The sequence below is a fragment of the Papio anubis genome, chromosome 3 (assembly GCF_008728515.1).
Source record: "Papio anubis isolate 15944 chromosome 3, Panubis1.0, whole genome shotgun sequence".
NCBI classification, from domain to species: domain Eukaryota; kingdom Metazoa; phylum Chordata; class Mammalia; order Primates; family Cercopithecidae; genus Papio; species Papio anubis.
In genome coordinates this window covers 175,600,995-175,612,036 of record NC_044978.1, presented here as the reverse complement: position 1 = coordinate 175,612,036, position 11,042 = coordinate 175,600,995, and the positions used below count along the sequence as shown (strand labels likewise).

Here is an 11,042-nt window from a genome sequence, read left to right as displayed (position 1 = left end):
TGAGTCTTTTGCACAGGAAGCACTGGGGCTAATTCTGCTGATGCTGCAGGATGAGAAAGGTGAACAGGCAGTCACTGTTTTTAAGCTGACAGCTGGAAATAAAAAGGCGATGAGACCAAATGTTCACTGGGATAGAGCATCTTGATGGGAAAGTTGAAATTGAATCAACTTAATGAGAAGAGGTGGTAGCTTTAGTCTTACTGTGTTTTTGAACACCATGCATAGCCTGATAAAACCTCAATGGTTGACTTAACAGATATTAAGGAAGGAGATAAGGCCTCCAGGAAGCCTCCTGTGCTTACTATCTGCATATAACATCACTGTATCAGCACCAACTCACTTGTAAGTCAAAATCTGAAATTCAGGAGCGGAAGATGCTTTTTCAGACAGATTAATACCATAGGACCCAATTAACTGGGGACAGACAGAAAGGGGGAGATAAAATAGCGTATAATGAGATCATCAGGGGTATGCAAATGAAATCCCACAGTCTGGTAACACTATGAGGGAAAAGATATTTATACGAATCATTATATTTGTATGTGGATCTTCAAAGAGCTGCCTCAGTCCTGCACCCTGCGAAACCACCCTCCAGGCTGCAGAGAACTCCAGGCCTAGTTAGATCCTGGTGTCAGAGTTGCTTCATCCAGGAAGCCCTGGGGTAAATGCATCACACTTTAGGAGCCTGGAGCTGCACCCAGTCTCTGGGAAACATATCAGAATTCTCAGGACTGTATCTCTACCTCTTGCAACTTTTATTTTGCGTGATGTTGCAGAAAAAGGTAATAAAAAGGAATTTAAAAACCAATAATTTTTATGAATGTAAAACTTGCTGAACAATGTATTTCACACATCTCCTTTAATTTTCTTTACATTCTTGCAAGAGAGAGGTGATTGTTCTCCTTTTTACAAGTCAGGACCCCAAGGCTGAGGGGAACTAAATAGTGTGTTTAAGTCTGCACAGTGCGAACCCAGAGAGTCTTGGAGAAGCATTGCAGAAATACTTGAAGCAATCTGCATGACCCTGCACTGTATGATGGGCATGGGCGTGAGTACCCTCCTGAAAGGCAGGCATGTTGCAGATGCTAGCAGAGGGTGTGTAGTTTGCCTCTTCCCAGGCCCTGGTGCCTCTATGGGATCCTCTTCCAAGTTCCTGGCTCCTTGATCTCTGATAGACGTGGCTTTTGCCTTTCTGTTCATGCCCCTTCAGGGCTTACATATAGGTGCTGTCCTTTTCAACTTTCTCCCCCTAGAAACCTGCTTTCAGGTGCTTCTAAGATGGGAGGAAAATGCAGAGGCTGTAAGCCTTCTAGAGAGATTCAGATTCATTTCAGCATTTCTCTGTAAAATTACCCCACCCAGTGTGTGTCTGACCTCAGACTCCAATTTATTCTCTGTAGTTTTAATATTGCCAGTTTAAAAAGAATTGGTTGCCAATTCCAAATGCTTTTTAAAATTATATTCCGCCATTCCTTCTAATTACTAAGGTGAAGCTTTTATTGTTTTCTTCATTCTCCTGGTTTGATAAGTCCAGCCTGGTGGCTCAGATCCAGACTGAAGTCATGCCTCTACCCTACCTCATTACCTGTCACAGACAAGAGGCTTTGGGTTCCTGGGTATATCTGTTATTTGAAGAGACGTTTCTTATCAAACCCTTGTCCTCTCACCCTTATGAACCCACCCTTCCCAGCAAATATAAACAATGCGTGTTTCCAATTTAAGATGCTTGGACTCTCCCACCCCTCAATAGCCCAGGAATAATTAAGGAAAGGGCAATATGGAGATTGGGTTAGCTTAGCTTACTGTTAAATTTTCTCCCTGATATAACATGTGCAAAAGCAGTTTCATTAGCAAATTTCAACTGTACAATACAGCATTATTTAACTATAGCGACAATTCTGTATATTAATCTCCAGAACTTAACTAATCTTACAACTGAAACTTTGCACCGTTGGACCCAACATCTTCCCATCTTTCTCCTTCCTGCAGCCCTTGGCAACCACCATTCTACCCTCTGCTTCTAAGGGTTTAGTATTGTTAGACTCCATATATAGGAGATCATACAGTATTTGTCTTTCTGTGCCTGGCTTATCTCACTTGGTGTAATGGCCTTCAGGTTCATTCATGTTGTTGCAAAGCGGAATTTCCCTCTTCTTAAAGGCTGAACAGTGTTCCATTGTGTATATATACCACACTTTTTAATCCATTTATTTATTGATGCACACTTAAACTGATTCTATATCTTGGCTATTCTGAATAATGCTGCAATAAACATAGGAGTCCAGATATCTTTTCAAGATAACGGATTGCATTTCCTTTGAATATACACTCAGTAGTAGGATTGCTGGATCAGTAATTCTGTTTTCGTTTTTTAAAGGAAACTTGAAGTAGAACTTTCAACTTACTGCAAGACTTCTGGGATAGAAGATATTTGTGGCCCTTTCTCTTCACTGTGGCTTAGTACCCAGATTATCTCAGAAACATAGGAGGGCCAATGAGTGCCAAAGGGCACAATTCTCCAATTTTGTTTTTAATCACTTATTTTATGTGATATGTTGTCCACTTGCTTAGGATTTCAAGCACCCCCCCCCCCCCGACCCCTTGTATATCAGGAAAGCTTCTATGTGTGGTTTATATCACACATTTGCAATCATGAGCCATTATAAGAGCTGTCAAAACCCACTGCAAATGTTGCTTTCCATTCAGTTCCCATAGCATTTTGTATGCATCTATTCCCAAGTCTTTACATCAGCACAATCCACTCCTGATCCACTGGCCATTGGCCATTGCGGGGGTCAGGTCCATTCATAACATTGGCCAAGTCCCTGGTTTGTATCCCTCATTTTTGTTATACCATATGCTATGTTCTGAATGTTTGTGCCCCTTCATAATTCATATGTTGAAACTCTACACCCAATGCGGTAGTATTAGGAAGTCAGGCCTTTGGGAGGTGATGAGGTCATAAGAATGGAGCCCTCATAAATAGGATAAGTGACCTCATAATAGAGGCCCTGGGAAGCTCATTTGCCCCTTCCACTATGTGAAGACACAGCAAGGGGATACAATCTATGATCCAGAGAGAGGGCTTTCACCACATACTCGACCTACCGATGCCTTGATCTTGGACTTCTCAGCTTCCAGAACTGTGAGAATACATTTCTGTTGTTTTTAGCCACCATCTACGGTGTTTTGTTATAGCAGCTCAGATGGACTAAAGCACTCTATTTATGACTTTTTAATTTCATTTACACATAATGTCTAATATCGGGTCCCCAAATTTTACTTTCAATGAGGCTCAGGAATATGTTTGGATTTATATAACTTCGTGCCTTTAGCCTGAACAACTTACAACCAAAGCAACCCAAACCCATCCTGGCCCCACTCAGCCTTCACGGTGCAGTGTGGTAGCTCCCAGGGTATCTGGCATTCTCACAACATTTTAAATATATAATCCTTTGTTTACAAAGGCTATGTGCTGCTCTTGCTGGGGATTGTACCCAGCTGGTGATTATCCCTCATTTATCTTTGTTCTTAAATTTTTATTATTTTTTCTTTGCACTTTACGTCTGGTTCACAGACAATCAATGTTTACTGTTTAAATGAACAAATGTGTGAAAGATGATTGCCTCGATTCACCTTTCCAGTAGTAAGAGCCACGGATGGCTGCATGATCTCCTCTATCTCAGTAGGTGTAGCACATGTGACCTTACCTGCCAGGCCTGGATCCATGATGAGGCCGGTGAAGGGTAAGCCACCTTCATCTCCAGTTACCACGGGCACTCAGTGCATATGGCAGTGCACCCTCCTCAAGTCCCAAAGAATCTCAATGTTGGAAAAATCCAAAGTGCAACTAGCTCATATAACAGCTCATAACTGTAGGTTTGGCAGCCTGCAATGCAGTAGCAGACATCTCTCCACACACTTTTCCTTCTACAATGAGCAATGCATCTTTTGAAAGCCATGCTGCCAGAGGGGCCCCGTGGGCCAGAAATAGATCCATTCGATGTCTAAATGACTAACGAGGGCAGTATTTTAAACCAGAAATATTTAGAGTCAAAAATTTTCAGCATGTTTTCCTACATAATGTTTTCATTTCATAATAATCTCATGATGTAAGTAGAGGAAGGGTTATTATTTCCACTTTGCAGATGAAGAAATAGGTTTGAAAGAGCAAAATGAATGACCTACCCAAAGACCTAGTGCCAATGAGTGATGAAGTCAGAACTCCAATTTGGTTGTTCTTTTCATTCCACAATGCTGTTACCTAAATTAAAAATAAAAATAGGAGAAAGAAAACATTATCTATCTCCATATTTCTTTTTACACATGTGAATTTAACCAAGCTTTTCTGTCAAATGCCAAAACATGTAGATGGTGTGTTATAATGAAAAGAACAAGTACTTAGGAGTCAAGATAGGCCTATATTTGACTCCCTGCTCCCCTATCCATATTCTGTAACTTCGGGTAAATTAATGGACCTCACTGAAGGTCCGGTTTTTCAACATAAAATGCAAAAAATAACACCTACCACAAACACATATTCTGAAGAGTAATAAAATGATACTGTGCAATGGCACAATGCCTGGCACCAAGTGGGTCTGCCAAGCAAAGTACTAATTTCTATTATCCTCACTGCCTCCCAAAAGCAGACTCTAGACTTAATAAATGCTTTATTTTATTGTTTTAAATGTCTTGATTTGGTGGGTTGCAAAGCTTTAAAACTGTATCTCATTTGGTTATAAGTTTGATAAATCAGGTGGGGTGCAGTGGCTCACGCCTGTAATCCCAGCACTTTGGGAGGGTGAGGCAGGTGGATCGCTTGAGCTCAGGAGTTCACGACCAGCCTGGGCAATATGGCAAAACCCTGTCTCTACTAAAAATACACAAAGTATCGGGGTGTGGTGGTGTGTGCCTGTAGTCCCAGCTACTTGGGAGGCTGAGGTGTGAGGATCACTTGAGCCCATGAGTTGGAGGTTGTAGTGAGCAGAGATCACACCACTGCACTCCAGCCTGAGTGACAGAGCAAGACTCTGTCTGCAAAGCCAGCATGCATGCATATTTGCACATATGGAACAAAGAGCTGTTCCCAGCCCATAACTTTTACCAGACTTCCTGATAGACTCTACATTCCTAAGGATTCAGCTTAACTCTCAACCTCAGTGCTCCTCCCAACCAGCCAAATTGTGTGCTCTCTGCAACCAATCTGTGTCAGGTGGAGGGCCTCATATAAATAGGAAGTCAGCAAATATTTTATTGAATTTCATCTCCATAGGACAGCCCTCGAAACAAGTACAATACATAAATCTATAAAACATGTTTTTTTGATATTGTTGTTGTCTGAATGTTTCTGTCCCCCGCAAAATTCATACATTGAAATCCAATCACCAGTCAGATGGTATTAGGAGGTGGGGTCTTTGGGAGGTGATGAGGTCATGAGGATGGATTCCTTGTGAATGAGATTAGTGCCCTTATAAAAGACGCCCAAGGAGCTGCCTTGCCCCTTTTACCATATGAGAAGTTTCCATCTATGAACAAGGAAATGAGACCTCACCAGACACTGAATGTGCTGGTACCTTGATCTTGGACTTCCTAACCTCCAAAACTGTGAGAAATAGATTCCTGTTGTTTATAAGGTACCCAATGGTATTTTGCTATAGCAGCCCAAGTGACTAAAACAAATGTAATTATGAAACTTATCCCTTCCCTTGAGTCCTCTGTTAGCCAAGTTCAGAGCTCCCAAATATTTTTGTTTGATCTTCAAGTCCCCTTTGCCATCCAGAACCATCAAGTTTGGCTGAATCTCTAGTTTGAGGTGGACTTTGCCATCTCTCACAAGAAATACGGTGGGCTTGCTCTCTACCTGGCTTCCTGAGACCTGTCTTTGATACAGGATTGGAGAACCAAGACTTATAACAGGTTTCAGAATTCCTGCCTGTTGTACAATCTACTATACGTATTTGGGACTAAGCATCAATATATCTACTTGAGTAGCATCTCCCAGATCTAAAGAGGGACCCCTTACCTGACAGAACTCTTTGATTTCTGTGCATCTAGGATGGGAACACACTTTTCCCCCCACTGTTTACACTTTATTATTTATTTATTCTTCAACTTTTATTTTAAGTTCCTGGGTACACGTGCAGGACACGCAGACTTGTTACATAGGCAAATGTGTGCCATGGTGTTTTGTGGCACAGATCACCCCACCACCTAGGAATTAAGCCCAGTGTCCATTAGCTATTCTTCCTGATGCTCTCCCTTCTGCTACCCCTCCACCAACAGACCCCAATGTGTGTTGTTTCCCCTCATATGTCCATGTGTTCTCATTGTTCCGCTCCCGTTTTTAAGTGAGAACATACGGTGCTAAATTTTCTGTTCTTGCGTTATTTTGCTGAGGATAACAGCTTCCAACTTCATTCATGTCCCTGCAAAGGACATGATCTCGAGGAACACAACTTTTGACACACAAAGAAAGCAGCTTCTGCATCAGTTGTAAATTATTAAAAACAGAACTGCAGTCTTATCACTTCCAGATGCTTTTTCTTCTTTCTTGTGTTTGTTTTCTATTTAACAGGCTGAAAAAGTATGTGCAAGGAGGATGTCTTCGGTTTAAGCTGATAACATAGTTTTAGCATTGATTGTTAGTAATTTTAGTAAAACACCCAGTGTTTACTCAGGGGGTGTAGCCATGGTTCAGAAGACAATATATGGGGACTTCAGAATGTCTTCACAAAGTTTTTGACAGTCCCATTGAGACACGGGATAGAATCTTAGAACCTTAGAATTACAGCTGGTTTTAGTGACCCACTCTTATCCAATAGAATGCAGCAGAGATGATTGGCTTGATTTCTGAAGCCAGAACGTAGAAGGCAATAAAGTATTCTCTGTGTTAGCTGGACCATTTACTCCTGGAGTCCTGAGTTGCCATGTGAGCAGCTGGACTGCTTTGACACTGCCATTATGTAAGGAAGCTCAACCTAGTCCATGTGGTGAGACCATATGGAGAAGTCTGGATAGTGCATGGAGAGGGAAAGATGACAAGCCAATTGTCTCAGTCTCTCACTACTCCAATTCCATCTATTGTCTGACTGCAACCTCACAAATATTTTGAAGCTAAATTGTCCTTTCTAAATTCCTAACCCAAAGAAAAAGTTGAAGTCAATACAATGTTAACTGTTGTTTCAAGCTACTGATTTGGGGGCTATATTTTTTTAATTAAAATGTAATCAAAACATTCTGTTTGTAAAAGATATTTGTAACTTAACCAAGTTACATATGTGATACCTAATATATACCATTCTCTGGACTGCAAAGCCAAACTTGAATAAGCCAAGGTCCCCATCCTAAAGAGTTTACACTCTAGAGGTAGAATCAGCTATGCAGATTAGTAGGAACTAGCTTTTTACAGGACCAAATACTATCTTTTTGATATGAATATAATGAGAGTTCAACAGGGAGAAAAAACAGAGAAGAGCACTCCATGGACTGTTAGCAAGAGTTCGGGGAGGAGTGAATTCAATGTGTCATCCTGGACAGGGAAGTTTCCATTGTGGTTGAAGCTCAGGGTAAACTGTCAGGATGAATTAATCTAGAAAAGTAAGATTTAAAAGGGACATTAAGTAGTAAGAGACTTGAATGTTATTCTAAGGTGTTGAAAATTTATTCTGTGAGTGACAGTGAAGCTATGGAGGAATATGACTAGATAGGCATTTTAAAACAAGAAGCACACAAATGCACACGAGGCACATATTCTCTCTCTCTCTTTCTCTCTCTGTTTTATATATGGATGCTGCCCGGCCACACTGGTGAGTGTGATCTTCATATGTATATTCTCTCTCTCTCTCTCTCTCTGTGTGTGTGTGTGTGTGTGTGACAGAGAGAGAGAGAGAGAGAATATATATGAAGATCACACTCACCAATGTGACTGGGCAGCATCCAATCCGTTGAAGGTGTGGATAGAACCAAAAGGTGGATGTAGGTGAGTTTGTTCTCTCTTCTTGAGCTGGGACATCTATCTTCTGCTATTGGATATCAGCACTGTGGGTCTTTAGGCTTTTGGACTTGAACCGGGACTTAAATCATTGGCTCCTTTGGTTCTCAGGCCTCTGGGCTTGGACTGAAACTACATCACTGACTTTTCTGGATTTCCACCATGCAGATAGAAAATTACAGGATTTCTCGGCCTCTATAATCGTGTGGGTAAATCCCTTATAATTAATCTCATTTTATAAATTTTTACATATTCTATTAGTTTTGTTTCTCTGAAGATTTCTGGCTAATATATACATAGATATATACAAATGACAGAAGATTTTCATATTTAGAAATACGAAATTAATTTTGGTATCCATACAGAAGTATATAAGAAAGATACTTAAAATGACCAAAAATCTTAATGCCCAGAGATAAGCACTAACACCTCAGAGACTATCCACCATTATTTCTTCATGAATATTCACTAATCAAATTTATGCATTGATCATCTAATATGTGTCAGGCAATGATGAATGAGAAATTTGACGGTCCTTGGTTTTGTTGCATTTTCAGTATAAAGACAGGAGTGAATAATAAGCAGAAAAACAACTCAAGAAATAAACAATTAAAAGTTGTAGCAAGTGCTATGTGGGGAGAAAAACTGCTTACTACTAGCAAATGGGGAGGTTAATATCGAGTGACCAAAGAAGGCTTTGATTAAAAAATGGTATTTCAGTTGAGACCTAAAGGATGGCACAAACTAGGGAAGAATGGCTCAGGAAGAGTAAAGAACAAACACAGGTCCCGAAATGAGAAAGATCTTGGCATGTCCACAGCACTGAGAGACACCAGTGTGACACATGAGGAAGGAACCATGTCATGACTTAGGGCAGCGGAGGTGGAGCAAAGCTGGATTTGGACAGGACAGCTGCCCTGGATTATGAGGCGTAATAAAAAGTTTGAATAGTTTTCCCAATGAACAGACATTAAATTGATTTTAAGCAGGGGTGGCAGTTTTTGAAAGTTATATGAGTATATAAACGTAAAAACAACTTTAGAGAAATAGGATTATAATAATTATATTACTTTATTACTGCATAAAATGTTCTGAATGCCTTTGTATGTGGGTAAATACAGCTCTACATTGTTATTTATGGACATAGAGTATTCTATTATATGCAGGTACTCTCATTAATTTAACCAGCTCCTTGCGGGTGAACATTAAGTTTTTTGCTGTTATAAAAAATGCTGTGTTGAACATCCATACAGCATGTGTTATTACAGACTTTTCTGAATACATTATGGAAAAATTAACAGAAAAGAAATGCTGGGTTAAAGATATATGCAATAAAAATTTTGTGTATTATTGCTTGATTCTCCTCCAAAAGTTACACTGCTTTCTATTTCCTGTATCATTGTGGGAGTGCCATGCTCTCCTCGTCACCATAGTCACTTATCTTTCTAATCTTTGCTGATATGATAGGCTAAAATATTCATTTTATTTATATATTTTTCCATTACCTGTGTAGTTGAATGTCTTTTCATTTATTTCCTGTCTGTGATTCATGTTTTGAGAATTCTATATTGGTGTGGTTTATTCATAATTATATTAACATAGTTGTCTTATTTTTGCTTATTTCTTTATCATAGTTTTCATTACAAAGCTAATAAAATTATTTATTAAATTTCAAATTCAGTTCTCGTTTCTATGTGGTCCTCATCACCAGTCTTTCACGTGTTCAATTTTTTAAGGTCAGCTTTGACAAAGATGCAAAATGATGTAATGAAGGTGATGCAATTGCATTTTGGGAAAACCTAACAAGACTCATTGAATCACCAATGTATAAAATCGGAATGTTCAATAAAGTTAGTAGTAATAAATATATAAAAATGAATAGCTTTCTCATAATGCAAACTAAAACAAAAATAAAACCCGAAAAACTCCATTCACAACAGCAATAACATGAACACAAATAAAAATAAACTTAATAAAAAGACATAGAACTTTTAGGATGAAAACGGAAAACACCTCGTGGAAGTACCATGAAAGAATAAGCAGGTGAAGAAACTGACCTAGCTTGTGAGGAGGAAACACTCAGTACTATGAAGGTGACAATTAGACCACATTTAATCTACAAACTCGATTCACTTCCAATCAAAACCCCAATTATTTTTTTAAGTGACAACTATTTTAAAGTCCGTCTTGGAAAACAAACCTATAACAACAGGAAAGACAACTCTGAAATAAAAGAGTAACAAAAAGGCAGATTTAATGTTACACATTAAAATATATTGTAAGCCTGCTCTAATTAAAACAGAAATTGGCACAGGAATTGCCAAAATGATGAGTGAAAGAGAATGTAAATTAGAACAAGGTACATACAGGAAGTTGGGATATGATGGAGGCAGCACTGAAATCAGTGAAGAAACATAGATTATTCAATCAATTGTATTGAGACCACTGAGGAGCCTTTAGTAGAAAACAATTAATTGGAAACATATTTACCTATGACACCAAAATAAATTTTAAAGAAGCAAAAAATTTAAGTGAAAACCAGAAATGAAGTCACGCTGATACTTTGAAAAAGTAAAGTTGTTATCATAATTTGAACAAGGAATGAGGGGCCTGCAATATGGCAGTGACAGTAGAGATTGAGAGGGGAGGATGGGCATGGGTGATATGAAAGAACTAGCATTGACAGACTTGGTTATTGATTAGACGTGAAGCAGTGAGGAATGAAGGAGGAAGAAGGAAAGAGTGACTGGATTCTTCCAGAGAAGACACTGTAGGCTCCCTAATGTCATAATCACCTGCAGAAACCTTCCTGTCTTTCCCCAAACCTGGGATCTAGACTCCAGTTTCTTGACAGAAAATTCATAAAGGACCCCAGCATGAGATTGCCTTCTTCTCAATCACAAGTCAATACGTATCTCCTTGTTTTGGTTTACTGTGACTTGAGCCAGCTGACTGCCCTACTCAGGTTTTAGACTTTTGAGACTTTCCCAATCAAAACTTGCCTGCATATCCAGGTTTGTGAAACGAGGCTCATGCCTAGTATCCAGTATCA

At 39.4% G+C, this 11,042-nt stretch overlaps 1 long non-coding RNA gene across 1 annotated transcript in view; it reads left to right on the top strand.

Moving 5' to 3' along the window:
- The first annotated feature begins 2,869 nt into the window (after positions 1–2,869).
- Positions 2,870–11,042, top strand: part of LOC110743225 — a 31,121-nt gene continuing 22,948 nt past the window's right edge. Inside the window, exon 1 of the long non-coding RNA XR_002521929.2 lies at positions 2,870–3,145. This is a non-coding gene — a long non-coding RNA (uncharacterized LOC110743225). The remainder of the gene's footprint in view (positions 3,146–11,042) is intronic.